General features: G+C 48.6%; 1 protein-coding gene across 1 annotated transcript in view; it reads left to right on the top strand.

The window, feature by feature from the left end:
* Positions 1-4745: 4745 nt before the first annotated feature.
* The window catches only part of EVA1A (eva-1 homolog A, regulator of programmed cell death), a 47323-nt gene continuing 33498 nt past the window's right edge, over positions 4746-18570 (top strand). The window contains exon 1 of the mRNA XM_007083490.3: positions 4746-4804. The gene's annotated coding sequence lies outside the window, so the exon portion shown is untranslated. The remainder of the gene's footprint in view (positions 4805-18570) is intronic.

Below are 18570 nucleotides of genomic sequence, written 5' to 3'. Positions count from 1 at the left end.
CTCCTGGAGATCATTTACTACTTCTGGAATTCATAAGCGCTGGACTTTTGAAGGCTTCTTGTAAATAGCAGTGCCATAGGAGAAGGGGCAAGGATTCTGGTTTCAATCATTTGTACCTTCTTGGGCCAGAACCAGATTTCCTACGTTTGACCATGTGGGGATGACCTCACTCGCTCAAGGTTGAGATAAATCTAGGGATTTTTGTCAGTTTGGCATCGTCTTCACATGCTTTGGACAAGGGAGTGATTTCAGTATTTTCCTTTTCCTGATGACTTTTGGAAACCATCCACCCCTAGACTGAGCTTACTGTTTTATAAACTTCTCATCTGTTGGGACCTAGGTTTTGTTTCTGCATTTCCTACAGAAATGGTTCTCAATCCTGACTGCATGTTTTGATTACCTGTAGAGGTTAAAAAAAACAAAAAAGTCCCACCCATAGAGATTCTGATTCAACTGGTCTGGTCTGATGTCCAGCCTGTTCTTACAAAACACTCCCCAGGTGAGGACCGAGTGTCACGTGTCGGTTCCCTATGGTATCTGGACAATTCCCTGTGACAGGCAAGTGGTCTGCAGGAAATGACAGTTAACTGCACCGATAGGTACATGGGCTGCACAGGGCTGGGTGGTTTGGACTGAGGACACACTGGACAAACCTCACTGCTGCAGCTCATCATTTCAGGGTAGAATCTTAAGACCTGCAAGTCTCACCTTAGTTCAGCTGGTAGCTTGGCTTTAATTTGTTGTCTGCCTTTGGGTGTTGTGCCTTGGTTTCCTTATCAATAAAATGGGGCTAATCAAAACCTGAGGTCATATTTTTGTTTGAGGCAAAAACCAGCAGTAAAATTTGCCACCACAAGCTTTTTGTAAAATGGTCACATTGCTGTCATAGAAACATGGATGGGAGTTTTGAAAGTGGAAGCAGCAGGGATGTGTCTGGGATCCTGGTCAGCTAATCCATGGGGGCCACATGCAGACCTATGGGTCCTCCTATCTGATCCTGCCATCATGAAGTGGCTGAAGGAATGTCACAGCCTCCCCTCACTGGTGGTTAGAACTGTCGCATCTCCTTTGTGCTAACGGAGGGGACCTTCCCACGAGTTGGATATGCTGTGGCCCAGGACGTCAGTGTGCGGTGGTGGAGCCCTGTTCTGGGCACCGGTGCCCTGGGGGCCCTGCACCCCTGCAGGGAGGAGCGGACCTGCTGGAAGCCACACCAGTAAGGCTGCTCACACTGGAGCCCAGCTCCCAGGCCTGGACCTGGACCATGGAGTGGTTACTTCAGATCCTGGTTTCCTGGGATAAACTTTTTTCTCTAATTCCCCATCCCTGGCTGTACCTAGAGCTGCACGCTGCACCTGCACACATGGGCTCCCTCCTGCTTCTGCCCCTGTCCAGCTTGTCCTATGGATCTCAACCCCGGCTTGTGCGCTCACCCACCCCCACCCTTCAGGCCAGTCCAGCAGATCCTACGGGCCCGGGGGGAGCAGCTCTGCAGGGCGGCCACTGAGCATCTGCCCTGGTCTGGCACAGGGGCCTCATGCCCCTTCCTTACATCTGACCTAATGTTGGAATCGCTGGGTAATGCTATTCTTTCATGATGTCCTCCTAGAGATGCAAAATAGAAGATTTCCTCTTTTATGATAGTTGTGCTATTAGGGAAATGCTGGATCTTCTCGTCTTGGGATAAATAAGATGAGACCCTGATTACTTTCAATTTCTCTTAGTCTACAGGTTATGTCCCCTCATCACCTCTAAGGCTATGGGGTGTCAAGCCACACAAAATACCTGAATAAAAAGGCAATCACAGACAACTATTTTACGGGTGGGAAAATAGAGCATAGAGAGTTTTCTTGATATGTAATTGTACAAGTGAATGGGACTTGAAGTGAGGACTCTTTTCCATGGAAGGGGCAGGGTCCGGGGTGGGGATGGCAGTGGTAATGGGCAATGGTGGCAGGGACAAACCTGTCAGGATGCTGTGAGGATTAAAAGAAAGATATGTGACAAGGAAGGGCACAGGGCCTGGCAACGGAGAGGCCAGTACACGTACAACATGTGCACATCCACACGCTTCACTGAAGCCAGCAGCTTCGAGCAGTCCTTTTCTAAGGCTCAGCCGTAGCCCATGGGGTGGTCTGGGACAGCTTCTGGGAGCATCTGTTTCTGTAGGACCCTGGAGCAGTCACTTCAAAGCCATTCCCTCAAAGCTGGTCTCTATGCAAATATGTATGTTCTGGAGAGTGAGCCTAAGACTCCCAAGAGGGTTCTTGAGCCTCCTAGGTCGAGCTGTACAACCAGAGGCAGGGGCTGCCTTGGACGGCAGCTCTCATCCTTCTGTATCTGTGGCTCCTAAAACCAGCTGGAATGCAGGGGCTCAGCAGTGGCCTTCATTATAATGAAATGAGGTGATCCTAAGCAGAGTATTTAGTCCAATGCCTGTGCGCCCTAAGTATTCAGCAAATGTTAGCAGTTCTTAACAGCCGTTGTAAACCCAAAGCTAGGTTCATGGATCAGAGAGTATTGCCAAATGTCCTTCCTCCAGGTTTAGGGGGGCAAATAAATAGGCTCTGGATTAGGGCCAGACTATGGTAAATCTATGCCATCTATTGGCATTAGTGTGTTTAATTATTTACTCATATATTTAGCACACATTTATTGAGCACCAATTATGTGTGTAGCCCTGTGCCCAGCACACAGTCCTCTGATCCCTCATGTTCGTGCATGGCCATGCACAGGGCAGACACACATATTACACCAGGAAAACCCGCTTCTTAATACGGCCTCTCCATCTGCCTGCTGATAAAGCTGGAGAGTTAGGGAGATCTCTGATCATGGCACCTTACAGGCTAGGGTGTGGAGTCTAGAGTTAGTCAGGTGTGTATTTTACAGATAAGTAGACTGAGGCCTGAGAGGGGAGTAGTGCCCAAGTTCAGACAGTAATTTAGCAGCCATCTGAGGCTAGAGCTGCTTTCCTGATGAATTTAGGAAACAAGGGTGCTTTTGAGCAGACCAGTCACCTCTGTGTGGGAGAGAGATAATTAGTCTTTACGTTTTCATTTAGACATGGGTGTTCTTTTCTTTTCTGAAGAGGTGCATTTCAAGATTAAATGAAGTAGCTCTTGAATAAGTCTAGAACAGTGGTCCTCAATCCTGACTGTATTAGATCATCTGGAAAGCATTTCAAAAATACTGATGTTGGAGCCCCACCCCAAAGCCAATTAAATAAGCATTTGAGGGGGTGGAACAGAGGCCTCATCATAGTTTTTAAAGCTCCCCAGGTATTTCTAATATACAGTAGGGGCTTCACAGTCTAATATGCAGTCACTCTAGTATACAGGCAGTGGTCTAGAAAGCAGTGCTTCCGAAATTGTAGCGCACATGTGATTTTCTGGAGATCGTGCTAAAATGCAGATTCTGATTCGGTAGGTCAAGTGGGACTGGAAAGTACCTATTTCGAACAAGCTCCCAGTTGATATTAATACTGCCAGTCCACTAGGGTAGCAGCTCTAGAAGGCACCCTGGATTCTCTTCATACACTGGCCACTGGTTACTCCAGCCAGAGGTCTGGAAGTTACTTCTTTCCTTCATCGTCTCCCCATCTGCCCCAGCAGCTCTTGGTCCCCGTCTCTTGTCAATTCCACCCCACTGCACCCTGCCCTGCGGCTCCTCCGCTCGAATCCTTTCTTGATGTACTGGCTCCACATTCTCTTCCCCCTCCCCCCGCCACCACTCCGCACTCCCGGCCATGTTCTCTGCTAGACTGCCTCTTGATGGGGCTTTCTCATTCCTCCTAGCCTCTGCCCAAGCTGTTTCTAATGACCTATCTCTTAAGAGACCACAGCATCCCTGGAGCTTCTCTCTGCTTGTACTAGTCACCTAGGACGATGGTCCACGAACAACATGCCCTTCTGATTCATTTCTGCGTTGCCAGCGCCCAGCTCAGCGCCTTTCAGGCTTTGCATAAATAGTTGCTGAATTTAACCAACAGAACCTCAACTCTGAATACGCAAGGCCAAACAAAGACCTCAGCGCTCTCCTTCTGATCAAAATGAACATTCCTTCGAGATTATGCATCAGGCTTTAAACTTCCCGATGGAGGGAGGGGGGGGAGTTGATCAAATTTAACAAAGTAAGTACCTATATCCTGTCTTCTGGGCTGGGTGGTTTAATAGGGGGCTCAAAGCAGGCGACGGGACAGGAATGAGAGATGGATGCTGGCAAGAGCTTGGAGGTCTGCTTTCAAATCTCGACTCATCCCAGCAGGGGGAAAGGCTAGAGCTCTGGGACAGGGTGGGGACGGCGGATGGGGAACCTTCCTCGGCCCTGGAGTGGGTCGGAAGCGTGGGGAGGCAGGCAGGAGTTGGGGAGCGTGAACTAACTTGGCGTGGAGGGAGGCGCCGCACGCCGCAGCCGTTCAGGTTTCCCGTCTTTCCAGCGCCCACACGGGCCGCTGGCTTGGGGAAGGGGGCGGGGGAGAGGGAGGGCAGGTCCGGAGCCGCGGGGGTGGAGGAGGGGGGAGACCGAAGGAAATGAGACAACCTTTTCCTCCCACTGACTCGGGTTGCTCCAGCGTCTGCGGGGCTCGGTGCGTCCGCCCGTGAGCGCCGAGGCCAGGACCCCGCGCCCCGTGCCAGCCCTGGCGGCTCCTCCACTGGGATTTCTTTCTGAGGCGTCAGTGCCAGCCCAAGTCCGGGGCACCGCTTTGCCGCTTCCCCCCCTCGGTGATCGGCTCCGGGTCCCCCGGCTCGGCTCCGCGCGCCCCGAGCGCAGCCCCCGGAAGTGCGCGCCGGCGGCCCCGGCGAAGGTAAGCGGCGCCCGAGAGCGCGCCCCGGGAGCAGGGGCGCCAGGCATCCTCAGCGGGCCTGGGCGTCCCCCGAGCGCCCCCTCTTCGGAAGCACCCAGAGCACTTCTGACCTGAAGCCGCTCCTTTGTTCCTGACCCCCTGCCCAGGTGTTGTAGGCTGGGTCCCCGGGGGAACTCTGCTTCCCAGCGCTTTCTTTTTTGCTTCCTCTTCCAATTTTCCTGTTGCTTCCCCCGCCCCTAGCTTCTTTTTCTCAACCCCCAAACTCTTAGCTCTCTGACTCTGCAGCCGGGCTTCGGAGAGCGGGTCCTTCCTTCCCAAATCTCGGCGCTTCTGTCCTCCTCCGCCTCCGGGAGCACGGGCTGACCTGGCCCGCCGGCGGCAGCGACTGGCTTTGACCCCGGGCCTGCCGGGTACGGACCTGCCCCAAATCTCTGTGGCGCATGTTGAACTCACTGATCTCACCCCTTTTGGAGGCACCCAGTTCGCCGTGCGCTTTTGGCGACCCCCAGGACGCCGGAATCAGAGCCTACTGGGGAGTGGAAAGGCTCTTGGCGCCCCCTAAAGCCTCAGTGGGAGGCTCTGCTGGTGGAAAAGGGCGCAGGCGGCTCCTTGGTGCTCTGTCCGGGTTCCCCACGATTGTAAGGAGTGAGGGGAGCACGGGATCCCGGACGCAAGGAGGCATGGAAGTAATGAGAATATCTCTCTGAAGGAGAGGAGGGCCAACCACATCGTGCTAGCTTGCCATTTTGCTTTTAAACTGCCTGAGTGGTCACATCAAGCCTCTGAGTAGGGACTCTACCCTTATTTTGCAAACGGGCAAAATGAGCTGCAGAGAGGTCAGGTAATGTGTCCAGGGCCACACAGCTGGGAAGGGGCCCAGCCAGGATTTGGGTACCAGTTGGTTTATACCACATATCCCATGTCCAACCCTATACAGGGTTCCTCTATCCGGAGTGAGCAGGAACTCATCACCTCCCAACGGCTCACACCATGGAGGATCAGACTTTTTCTTTTTTGAGCAAATGCAACTTGTTGCTTTTCAAACCCAAATGATTTATTTAGTTCCTACTATGCTCGAAGTTCAGTGCCAAGCCCTGAGGTTTCATCTTTGACCCTCACTCCTTCAACCTCTAATCATTATCCGGTCTCTCCAGAAATACATAATTCTGCCCCAGAAGGCTGACTGGAGTCTCTTTCCCGAGAGGCAGTTAAGATCAGTGGCTGGAGTGTTTGGATCCTGGCTGGGGCCTTCCTGTGTCTTTCTACAGCTGGAGCTCCTGTCTGTAAAGTAGGGATGGGAGGGTTTAAAGCAGTTGTTCTCAACTGGGGTTTCCATTTTTGCCTCTCCAGTGACATCTGGCAATGTCTGGAAACATTTTTGGCTGTCAACAGGTAAGTGGGAGAGGATGCTATTCATCTGGTGGGCAGAGGCCAGGGATGCTGTTAAATAGCCTGTGATGCACAGACACCCCCCATAGCAAAGAATTACCCAGTCCCAAATGTCAATAGTGCTGAGGTTGAGAAACCCTGGTGTAATGTATCAGTTCATGAAGAGTGCTATTATTCCCAGCTCTCATCCTCTTATCTGCTCTAGTTTGGCCGATTGTACCAGCCTCTGTCCCCAAATCTCCTTGCGTTCCAGTGCCAGAATTCTATTGTTAAAACCACAGCAGGCCACGGTACTACACTGTCTCAGTACCCTTGTCGGCTCCCCAGTGCTAACAGAAGGGATGGGAATCTGCACATGTTTTACAAGCACCAAAGGTAGACCCTGTGCATATTAAGTTTGCGAATCACTATCTTGCAGAGTAACATCTTACCTCCAACACTGGTTCACATGGCTGTTCACAGTAAGACCTCAACTTACCTTCCCAGCCTCACCTTTTCCACATCTTGAGGCACCCGCCTTACCACCCAATTTACTATTTTGCTATTCTAGGTCCTGACTTTTTGGAATGCCCTTCTTCCTCCTCGACAAACTCCTCATCATTCCCCCAGACTAAAGCTCAAGTCCTCTGCTGTGTGAAGCATTCTTCAGTTCCTACAGCAATTCTCTTGCTCCCAGCTGCCCCAGCTCTGGCCCTTCTCTGCCTTTTTCTTTCAATATATCTTTCCTGTAGTGCTTACTATATAGGGATCCTTTGTTCACCCCCACACTGGTCTCTGTGTACCTAGAACTAGCACAGTGCTGTACTCGTGGTGGTGGTTAAGCTTGTGGGCTTGGGAGTCAGGCTGCTTGTGTTCAAATCCCAACTCTGCCACTTATTAACTCTGTGACCTTGAGCAAGTTGACTCAGTCTCTCAAAGCCTTATTGGTAAAAGAGGAAGAAATAGCCTTATCTTCTCTGCAGACTGGTGCAACTAACTAATGAGATAATAATTGTTCATCTTAATACTGATGGCCACCTCCATGCCGGGACATGGTTCAAATTTAGAATTTTATGTTTTTACTCATTCAATCCTCATAACGTCCCTTTAAAGTTAGAACTGGTATTGCCCTGTTTGCCAGACAAAGAAATGGAAGCAGAGAGAGCTAAGTAGTTTGCCCCAAGTCACACAGTAATGGGTGGTAGGGCCAGGATTCACATAGACAACTAGACTCTTGGCACTGTGCAGGCAGGAGGCTTATATGTGGTCCTCCACATATAATAAGTAGTCAGTAAACATGAGCTGGGTTAGTTGTGTGCATTAATAAAAGCAGAAGTCCACTGGCTTTTCTACTCATACCACACCTGTGAGCTAAGATTGTGCCATTATTTTTTTGCAACTCTTGTTCTTTTCCTCTCCTCCTTGCCCGGAACCCATCCTCAGAGAGACAGGACACTGGGTCAGTCCTCTGTCACAGTGCAGGGTCAGCACCAGTGAACTTGATGCTAAATGGAGCCTTAAGTGTGCCCTAAGGGTAGGGTCAAGACAGCATTTCCTGTTTGGGGAGGAGGATATGGAGTCAGTACAGCTGCCTGGGGAGAGAGGTGCAGATTTGGGGTCAGGAACCGTCTGACTCCAGCTTTGTCCTTTTCAAGCACGTGCCCTTTGCAGTGTGCACCTAGCACATAAATACCGGTGAAGTCAATCAGTGAAGGTACAATGGATGGGTGAATGCCACCAGCTGGGTCTCCTACCTTACACTTGATTCAATGCAGAGTGCACTTTCTCTCCAAGTGTTATAAGGACCATTTATATATTAAAAGTAAACTTGTAAAGAGAATTTAATGCCCCCTATGGGGTTTTGGAGAACCAGGTTTGGAACCAGTCCCTGACCTTCTATTTGAGTTATGTGTGATGTCAGATACGAGGTTTACAGCTGATCACTTCATCAACTTGGAATCTTTTACTTCCCTGAATGCAGCACTGCCTTTGAAAGCAGAGCCCCTTCATTGCTGTTCCATTGGTCACTTGCTCTGTAGGCCAGATGGCCTTGCATAAATAACCTGCACATTTGTGTATTCTGGCTTCTTCCATAGCTGTGGCCCCCCTGAGTTTGTTTTGGCAAGTCAACCCCCCAACTTCAGTGGGATGAGGCTACCTGGTATGTGCCTGGTAAGGCCTTGTGTTTTGTTGGGGGTCACAGAAATACTCCAGTAAGGTTGGTTTTGAGGATGGAGCAGGGGGAGAACCTCCTTGTCCCTCAGCTCGAAACCCCTCAGATCCCCTGGGGCACCGCTGTCCCCCTGCACCCCACACTCTAACTGCCTCCTGGCATTATCCCCTCGTCTGGGTTACTAGCTGGCTGATCTGAGAAACAGATTCCCCTGGGTGCTAATGACTGGAGTAAAGGTTGGATCCAAGATCTTTGGGGGCATCACCTGCATTTTTACTGAGGCTTTTAAGGTCTGGTCCAGTAGGTAAACTAGCCCAAAACAGGAATGGCAGGTCCAGTGCCAAGTTTTCAGGTCTCTGACGTCACACCTTGGCCGCCACCTTGAGTATTACCTCTTAACTGACCAGCAGGCAGATTCTTAATGAAGCTGGTTCCTACTTGTGTGTCTGGTTCTAGGGAAAGACACCTCACCTGTTTAGTCTTGGGCTGTGTTCCCTGTGAAATCTACCACTGGTGTTTGCCTCTTTGTGAAAATCTGACGCTGTAAGGGGCATTTGGTTTAGACTAAACTAGATCGCACCTTGAAGTATCAGGGTGGGTTTGGAATACACATGGGATAAGTAGTTGGTGTTGGGTGCCAGAGATATGAACATGAAGAGGTCGCGGTCTTTATCATCATGGTCACAGTCTGTGATGTATGAAGGACACATGAACAGGTCATCACAGTGTATTAAGTGGAGTTAGAGATACGAGCAGAGACCTGGGGGCTCAAAGGCACCAGCCACTAGGGAGTCAGGAGACGTTTCCGAAAGAGGAGGATGTTGGAGGGTCTTAATGGAAAAGTAGCTTGCTGGGTTTGGGGGATATTGGTGAGCATGGGTGTGGCAGACAGGAAACTGCATGTACATGGTACAAAGCCAAGAAAGGGCCTGACAGATGCGAAGGTATGTGATGATGAGGGCTGGTGATGGGCCTGGAGGGGTGGTGATGAACTTTTCAATGCTCCAGGAGCCTGTTCCTGTTTTTAGGGAGACAATGGAGTGACGTTTTAAGCTCAGGTGTACTGAGCTCTTTGAATGATGGCTCTCCCTCCTGTCTCTACTGGCCTGTTTCCTCCAGGGCAATGGGACCAGAGCCCAGGGGCCGTGGGAGGGACACTATCTCCAGTGAGCAAAGAAACCACAGTCACAAACAAAGCTGCAATGGTGATTGTAGATTGTTTTGTTTTCTTTCCGAAGCCCTGGCTGATGAACTGTGTGGATGGCCCCTCCTGAGTCTGGGCTTTTGAATGTTACCTTTAGAGCATCCAAAAGTCTGTATGAATTGCTACACAATTGCTAGGTTTCTCCAGACGGAGGTAGAGAGGGAGGAAGGAGGAAAGGAGAAGCGTGGTGGGGGGAGATTGATCAGCTCTGATTTACAGGAAATCCAGCACATGGCTCCGGTACATCTACTGCCAGGGTGGCCACCTTGGCTGGGAATTGTGTTTGTGTTCCTAGCCCTCTGTTTGACCCCGAGGTCAGCCTCTTTTGCGTACGGCTCACCACAGGTGATGGATACATGTGCTTGCTGATCAGACCATTGATATAGGTGTTTCTGGAGGTCATCCCAAGACTTCCTTCATTTGTTTATCACTTAGTGACCCCCCTGCCGCATAGGAGGCACTTAGTAAGTGATAAATGAGTGAATGAATGCTGCAGCATGAAAGTCACATCCCATCCCCTCAGGATGCTCAAGGCCTGCATGGAGACATAGACAAGAAAAGCAGCCAATGCAGCACACTGTGCTTAGTGCAGTGACAGAGAAGACGTGGGTGCAGAGGAAGACTCAATCCCACGGTCAGGGAATGGTCGGGGAACGGAGGCAGAGGGAAGGGTGGTCCCTTCTGAGGAACGTCATCCCTCCAGGGAAAGCGGCCCCCTGGGTGGTGGCTGGTAGGCGATTAGCCCCTGGGGTAGGTGTGAGAAGCCCTGCGAAGGGCTTTGCTTGCTTTCATTGCATTTCTCCTCACCACCACCTTCTGAGGTTGGTACTGGAGGAGGAATCAGGATCCCACCCACAGCCAATAGGCAGACCTGGGATCTGATCAGGCCACCGGACTCCGAGCCCTTCCCCATGGCCTCAGACAGTTTCAGGATGGTCATATTATCATCGAAGATTCTCTTAGGAAATCTAATTTGCAAAAAGGAAAGTACAGGCGTGTGGGTTTTGTGGGGTGTGAGTTAGGGGGTGGGAATGGCCATTTCGTTTTCATTTTGCCCCCTTCTCTGTCTCCCCTGCCTGATGTCTGAGGCCTTGCCTTCTTAGGGGTTTGAAGCAGTCAGAAGCTCTCTGCTCTGGGGATCAGCACCTCTGTCCTCCTCCTCTCGCCTCCTCTTTGATCACCCGGGCAGCTTGCACTTTGTCCTCTGAGGTGAGATGAGGCGGAAGTGCTGCTCAGCAGAGAAGCAGCCGTAAACTCAGAAGAAAAACAGGCTTTTTACAAAACACCTGCTGTAACTTAAGCCTCTCCCCTTTGCCCTACGCCCTCCTGCCTGTGTCATTCAGATGGTCAGTAGCTGCAGGGAACAGATGTCAGGGGATCTTGTTTCTGCACGGGGACCCCTGATCAAAAGGGCTGCCTAAAGCTGTCTTCCTCTGGGCACCTCCACAAACACAGCTGACTTGTCCTTTTACTCCCTCACTTTATACAAGACAGGCCCCAGCAGCCCGTGGGAGAGGGTGGGAAGGGCCTCTTGCTGGAAGACGCATGCATTATTTTCCTGAAGCTCCCATCCTTTGTGCCACTTGGGTGAGCCCCCTCTGACAGCAACAACCTTCCTTGCTAAGGTGAGATGTGACTGGGAAACTGTGGGTGGGCAGAATGAGCACTGCAAGGGGAGTCCAACGTTATACTCTGCTGCACATTAAAGTAGGATGCACTGTGAGGGCTTTGTGGAAATACAGAAAGCAATGACCTGGACATTTAGAGTCTGGAAAAGACACACATGAAAGTGAAGAGCGTCCCTGGGGATGGAAGCTTATGTGCTCACAGAGGCAGCTTGGTGGCTTTGGTGTGTCTGCTCAGCTCAGACTGTCGGTGTTTACTGACACCCTTTGTGCCAGGCACAGTTCTAGGCCCTGGAAACACAAAGAAGGACACGATACTCTTGCTCAAGAACCTCAGCAATCCAGTGTGGACACTGGACACTCAGAGATAGCCTACAGCATTTTGCTGTTCATCTCATTAAAGTAAGTTCTCTGGGGGCGCCTGGCTCAGTCAGTTAAGCGTCCCACTCTTATTTCAATTCAGTCCATGATCTCATGGTTTATGAGATCAAGCCCTGTGTTGGGCTCTGTGCTGACAGCATGGAGCCTGCTTGGGATTTTCTCTCTCTCCTTCTCTCTCTGCCCCTCCCTTTCTTGTGTTCTCCCCATTCCCCATTTATTTACTTTTTAAAGTAAATAAACTTTAAAAAGTAAAGTAAGTTCTCTGAATGCAAGATATAGATTGCTGGAGGCTACTGTGAACTGTGGCTTATAGCAGGTGCTCGACCAGTGACTGTGGTGCCACTCTAAAATTCTGTGCTAGAGGCTATCGCTGAGGGTTGTAGGCATCCAAAGGAGGGGCGCCTACACCCAGCTTGGACAGCAGGTGAGTCAAAGAGGACGTGCTTGTAGGAGGCTGAGGTGGAGGCATCCAGGCTGCTGAGAAGAGAAGAACATCAGAGGCAGAGGAAGCAGGAAGAATACCACATGGCCAGGGGAGCAGGCATGGTGTGCTCCAGGGAAGGAAGGGACTAGGCATGGATGGAGACAAGGGAGGCAGATCTGTAAAGGGGCAAAGGAACCACATCAGGGAGAGTCTTGATGAAGAACTTAGATTTTATTCTGTAGGCACTGGAGAGCTCCTGCAGGATTTCACACAGAGGAGACACTGGGTCAGAGTTTCATTGTAAAAATAGACCCCTCTGGCAGTAAAGTAGATATTGGAGAGGAATAATATAGGTGGCAGGAAGACCAGTTGGGACACCGTTGTACTTTAAAGAGTGGAACGAGCCTGGGGTTTGGAGGCAGAGAGACCTCCATCTATATCACCTTTGTGTAACAGGCTATTTATTAAATGTCTCTAAGCCTCTGTCTTCTCATCTGAAAACAGGGACTCCCGATTCCTCCCTCTTGAATGGATGGTGTTCAGTATTATGTATGATGAGGTATGTGAAGTGTCTACTACTGTGATTGATCCGTAATCAGTATGTGATGATAGTGGTGAAAATTATTTTTAGTATTATTGTTATTTATTGTCATCAGGTGAGAAATGCTGAGGCTCTGAGACATTGGCCATAAGGGCAGGGAACTGGACACAAGCTCAAGAAATACTTTGGCAATAAAGTTGACACATTTTGGTGACTGATTTCGTGGGGGAGTAAGGGAAAGGCAGGAGTCCTAGGATGACTCTGGGATTTTGGCTTGGGCAACCAAGAGGAAGGATAGTGGGGCTATTATTCATTAGGAGACTTAATGGGGAGGAGGGGGAGGAGGTGGAGGAGGAGGGCCTTGCAGGAACTTGCAGGAAAAGATGATGAGCTCAGTTGTAGACAAACAACTTGAGGCATCTTAGGGATGGCCATGAAGACATGTCTAGTGGACAACTGGTTTGTAGGTTGACATTCAGGAGAGAAGTCTTAAGGAAGGCTCAAGGGCCAACTTTTGACAAGAGGTAATGAAGCCATGGTATGGCTCAGTGCCCAAAGAGAGAGCATGGGAAGAGGAATTATGATGCTTATTGAGTGTATGCTCTATGTTCTGAATACTTTCTATGTGTTAATTCTCTCAATAACCACTGCCAGGGAAAACTATTACTGTAACTATTTTATAAATGAATAAATGGAGGCACAGGGGCAGCAAATCATTTGCCAGAGGTCATAGAGTAGTAAGTCATGGACTTGGGATATTAGCCCAAGCAATCAGATCCAGGCCTGTGCTACCTATCTGTACCAGACTGCCTCAGAGAGTGGGTGGTCTCTGAGGGAGGGGAAGGGGGGACCTAGTGAAGATGACAGGAAGGGGCTGGGTAGAGAGGCAGGAGGAGATGAGAGATTGGAATGTGGAAGAGGAGAGTATCCAGGAGGGAGGAATCAATAACATCAAATGATGTGGAAATCCACTAAGACAAGAAGTGTAATATCCATGGATTTGGGAATTAGGGAGCTATTGGTGACTTGATGAGGAGACTTTGGAAGATGAGGTGGGTTAAAGAACAAATGTGAAATGAGGAGGTGTTGATACCAAGTATAGGCAATTCTTTCCAGAAGCTTGGCTTTGGTAGGAGTGTCTCAGAGCTGGAAAGACCTGTTAGTATATATAAAGGGAGGGACGGAGTCAGAGTGGGCCCCACAGAAGGGCCGCAAATGCACTGTGCACACTGGGAGAAGTATCTCTATGTTCATTTTTCTTTTTCACACGTATTTTTAATATTTATCCCCATGTTCTGGATGACTTCCATATTGATGGTTGGAAATCATTCAAGAAGCCCCTGATAGGTGCTTCAGATGTTAGGGGGAGTAGAGAAAATTTCTTTCACAATGCCCGGTGTGAAGCATCCTGTGTGGTTAAATCCAGATCATATCAGATCACGTACAATACATCATCCACTGAATTTGTCTTTGAAATACTCTCTGAGAGAGCACAGTGTGCTGGGGCCCCACATCACATATGGGGAATTAGTGTCTGCTCTGGAGACACCAGGTTGGTAAGGACAGTGGATGGCACAAAGCCTGGAGAGGAAGAGACTCACAGCACAGGGAGGGACACTGGCTTTGAAATGGACATGAGACCTATGATCTGAGTGGAGGGAAAGGAGATTGGGGATGAAAGTAATTTGCAGGAGACAAAGAGTTGCTTGGATCTGACAGGAAATGGAAGGCACATGATAAAGCGATTGTCACCCTACACTTAGAATGACCGTAGATGATTTGGCTTCTGCCATTGAAGTTCTTAATAATGGAAAATATTGACATTTCCTTATAAATGCTTTGTTACCAGGCTTAAAGGACACAGGTCCAACAGGCTCTGAGAAGATACATTTGTCTAGAGCCAAAGACAATCTCTGTGTTTTAATACATAGGTTTCTTTTGTTGTTCAGACCAGAGGTAGATACCACAGAGGGTTAAAAGCTTGACTTAAACAAGAAATTCGGCTTTGCCTTAGTTCATGGTGCTGACATCCCGGAGGCTCAAGGCTAGAATTAGGGTTTGGCTGCCAACTTCATAAATTTGCCTTGGTTGAAATGGCATCTTCGCTCTTCTTGGATACATCTCAGAGATATGCACGTACCTTCACAGAGAGCCTTTATGGATGGGGCTCCCAGAGAGACACGGTCCAGAATCAGAAAGGTTACACAGGAAATGGCTTTGGGATATTTTTTTTCCCCCACATGAAGCAGCAACTCAGCTGAATTATTTGCTTGATCTTGAGCTTGGATTTCAGAAAAAGTAACAGTATGTCTTTCAAGAGTCACATTTCAAACTTGAAGGTTCCCTTGGTACTATTGGAGGTACTACTGGAGTAGGAGTGATCCAGGGAAGGATCATTTCAGCCTAAAACCCCTCCCTATTCTGTCCTACCCAGGTCTCTCACCCTTTGGCTGGGTATGGGTGTGATGGACAGACAAGACACTCTCCCTAGAGACAGAGGGGAAAAAAACTGCAGGAGCCTTGCCCATCCTTCCTCAACAGACAAGGAATAGAAGATGTCCTTCTTCAGGAGGGTATGGTCAGGAAATTATATGGTTCAGTGCAGACGTGGACTCAATGATATAATCCTACATGTGGCTTTATTCCAATTCTTCAGGGTCTGAATTTACTGATACAGCAAGGGGCCATGTATACGTTCCGCACTGATTCCAAGAATGAGGGTTTGTTTACGTGCTCCAAATATCTACAACAGAACCATCAGTGGTGCCTATGCCCGTCTGACCTTCTGGACCATGGGAGTACCTGAAGGGTCTGAGAGGCAATATCTGGTATGTTCAGGAAGTAACAGTTTTGATGCCTTAGGTTCTTTCATTTGTATTTGATTTATTAGTAAAATCTTTTTTTTTTTCATCTGTCCACTCATTTGCTCGTTCAACAAACTGAACAACTACTGTGTGGCTGGCTCCGGGCTACACGATGGTTATGGGTGGTGAATCTTAACAGTCTGGTTGCTGCCTTCTTAGAGCTCACAGTTGTTAGGGGACAGACATTAAAGAGATAAAACACAAAGAAATGCATAATTACAAACTCTGGTAAATGCTATGCTGGGAAAGAACAGTGTGCTCTAGGAGGGATAAAGAGAGAAGACAGTTTAACGTGAGGGTGTCTAGTAAGGAAGAGAGATATGAAGATCCATATCTAGTGTCTACGATGTCCCATTTATTGGTGGCATATCACTTCTAAGGAAGGAGTGTCTTTGGATAGGGCCGAGGGGGGCAATTCTACAAGGCTTCATAAAAGAAGGAATAGTGAAGAACAGATAGAAGTATTCTATATGGAAAGGGAATAGAGGTGTTCTGGATGAAGGGGGCCTGTTGTGCTTGGAGGACACTCATTCAGTGAGGATGGAGATTAGGTTGCAGGTAGGGGAGTAGCAAGAGGTGAGCCAGGAAATAGGCAAGAGCCAACTCACACAGCACTGACTTTCTCTTGGAGGCCAGTCAAAGGAGGGACTGGTGAGTTATTGGGGGGCGTGTACTACTAGAACAAGTTATCAAGAGTCCAGAAAAATTTTTCTGTGAGGGACCAGAAAGTAAATATTTTAAGCTTTGCAGGTCTTACAGTCTCTGCTACAACTACTCTGCTCTGCGACTACAGTGGGAAAGCAGCCATGGGACATAAATGAATGAGCATGGCTCTGTTCCAATAAAACTTTATGTACAAAGCAGGCAATGGGCTGGATTTGCTTGTGACTGTAGTTAACCAGTCCCTGTTCTGGAATAACAATTCTGGTGGCTCACTGGAGGTTCGACTGGAGGACTGGGAGAGAATGGAGGCAGGGAGGCCAGTCAAGAGCCATCACTTTAATTCAGGGGAACTAAATGGAAGATCATAGGGAGAAATGGTTTGTGACACACTCTGAGGTGAAAGTGACAGGACTACCTGACCAGTTTGATGGGAACATGTCTTGTTGTGTCTTCAATGTTCAGTGGACCAATTCTTCCAGTGAAAAAAATATATAAAAGTTCAGACATTCTGTATGTGTGACTCAGAACCACACACATATCCTGGGAGGTAACCTGCTGGTCACAAGACACCATGCTAGGTGCATTACTTAGATTGCCCCATTGTTAAGCACAATTCTTAAGAATATCAGGTTGTATTTCCAAACTGAACTGTAGAAATACTAAGTCATTTGCCCACAATCACATAGCTGGTACATCATGGAGCTGACACTGAACCTGGGTCTAGTGTCAAAGCCTGTGCCATTCCTAAATGTAATCTCCCCTCCTTGCAGGGCATGAAGTCCCTCTCCCTAAGTCTCCCAGCTCCCTCCTCTCCTTTCTTTCTGTCCCTGTGAAGACCCATTCCACCCTTTAAGGTTATCAATTAGCCTCCGGCACAGCAAGGACTGGACGTGTGTTTTAACTGTGGAAAATATCAGGTGTGAGCTTACTCTTCTGTGCTGGACAGAGGACGTGCAGCAAAACTCAGACCCAGACTTACTGTTCTAACCTGATGATTTGTGCATGTTATAATATGGAGAAGACAGTGTGGCATTAGGTTACAGATTAGGAAATCCCTGAATGCAAGTGCTGAGATTAGAATATTGTCTGATTCACTGCCTGATTTAGATACCCAGGAGATGTTTGTCGGATTGAGGTAATAGTGTCAGATGGAGATAATGGTATCAGATGAGGGAAAATTTGTAGGTTTAAACTCTAGAGGCCAAGGTTAGCCCCTGAAAGGACAAACCTGACCAGGTTGTGGTCAAGGAAATCAATTCAGTTACCATCTCCATTGGGTTGTCTAGAAACCCCACTGATCATTAATTTAGTATCTGTCCAGATTCAGCTAGAGACAGTCTGCCCTGAATATTTTAAACAGGGCTTTAGAGACTGAGAAATATCCAAGAACAACTGAATTATGTCATGGATACAGCAGTCCTTTTAGTGAGACCTAGTGAGCAGAACTGGGTCACATGGTAAATGGAATGGCAAAGAGACCGCCATGATTGACGTGGATCAGTCGCATGACCCGTCACGCCTTGGCCCCTGGCAGATGGACACAACAAAAGGGCTCCTGCAGCAAGCAGGAAGGGGAAATGCCTTTTGGGGAGATAAACACAGGTGTCTGCCACAGCTGTTGATCTGCTTCTGACCACCAGCCTTCTAGCTCGCTAGGACTGCTATAACCAAGTACTACAAACCGAATGCATTAGAACAATTGATAATTACAGGTAACAACAGATAATAAATTTGTGAGACAAATTTATTGTCTCACAGTTCTGGATGCTAGAAAAAGTATCAGTAGGGCAAGGCTCCCTCTGAAGACACTAGAGAAGCATCTGATCCAGATTTCTCCCCGGCTTCTAGTAGCCAGGTAGCTTCCTGTAGCATTTTTGTCTTCTCCCTGTGTCGTCACATCGTCTTCCCTGTGTGTGTGTCTGAGCCCAAATTTCCCCTTTTTATGAGGACACCAGCCACAGTGGATGAGGGCCCATGCTAATGGCCTCATCTTTACATGGTCAAACCTGCAAAGATCCTATTTCCAAATAAAGTCATATTCTGAGGTACTGAGGTTAAGACTTCACCATTTGTTTGTTTGTTTGTTTGTTTGTTTGTTTGTTTGTTTGTTTGTGGGACACAGCTCAGCTCATAACACAGCCCAGGAGTTCAGACTGCTTCCCGAGGCCAAGGTGACTGAGTGGCATCTACTCTAAGTAAGGTATCTCCACCGATGGTCATCTTTCTGTCCACTTCCTCGATGTGCTGCTGGGGACATGTGGATTCTTTCTCTAGTGGCTCCTGATTTGTCATATTTCAGATGGTTTCCCTTCCTGACTTCTCAGCCTCTGCCCTGGCCAGTGCTCTCTAAGCCATGCTCGAGTGCATTTGTCCTCTTAAACTGTCCTTCCCTACTTGGCACTTTGCTCACTCATTTACCAGTTTGTAAAATATAAGTGTTGAGTTCCTGTTGCATTCTGGCCACTACACTAAGTTCTGAGGATGTAAAGATGAAAAAGGTGACAAAGACAGTTCCTGCTTTCA

This window comes from Panthera tigris, chromosome A3, assembly GCF_018350195.1.
Source record: "Panthera tigris isolate Pti1 chromosome A3, P.tigris_Pti1_mat1.1, whole genome shotgun sequence".
Taxonomy (NCBI): domain Eukaryota; kingdom Metazoa; phylum Chordata; class Mammalia; order Carnivora; family Felidae; genus Panthera; species Panthera tigris.
This window is presented reverse-complemented; position numbering and strand designations above follow the sequence as displayed.